Genomic DNA, 287 nt, shown 5'->3' with positions numbered 1-287 from the left:
CCAAGCGGATCGTGGCGTGCAAGCAACGTCGTGCATGTATGGGCAGCGGTGTTGGCCTGGGTATAAGAACTCCTCCCTGGTGTACGCTTGTAGAGGAGCCGGTGATGTAGCGATGTAGACGGTGTAAACATGAAAAAGATTTGGGCGTTCGTGCGGCTGTGACGGCATTCGTGCGCCTGCCGGAAAATCTCTCGTGTCCACTGTTTTTCTTCTTCCTCCTCTGTTCGAGTGAGAGGAGAGGTAGCTAGAGGGCTGCGGTTCCAACACTCTCTACAATCCTCCAAGCT

This window comes from Triticum dicoccoides, chromosome 7B (genome assembly GCF_002162155.2).
Source record: "Triticum dicoccoides isolate Atlit2015 ecotype Zavitan chromosome 7B, WEW_v2.0, whole genome shotgun sequence".
Taxonomy (NCBI): Eukaryota; Viridiplantae; Streptophyta; class Magnoliopsida; order Poales; family Poaceae; genus Triticum; species Triticum dicoccoides.
This window is presented reverse-complemented; position numbering follows the sequence as displayed.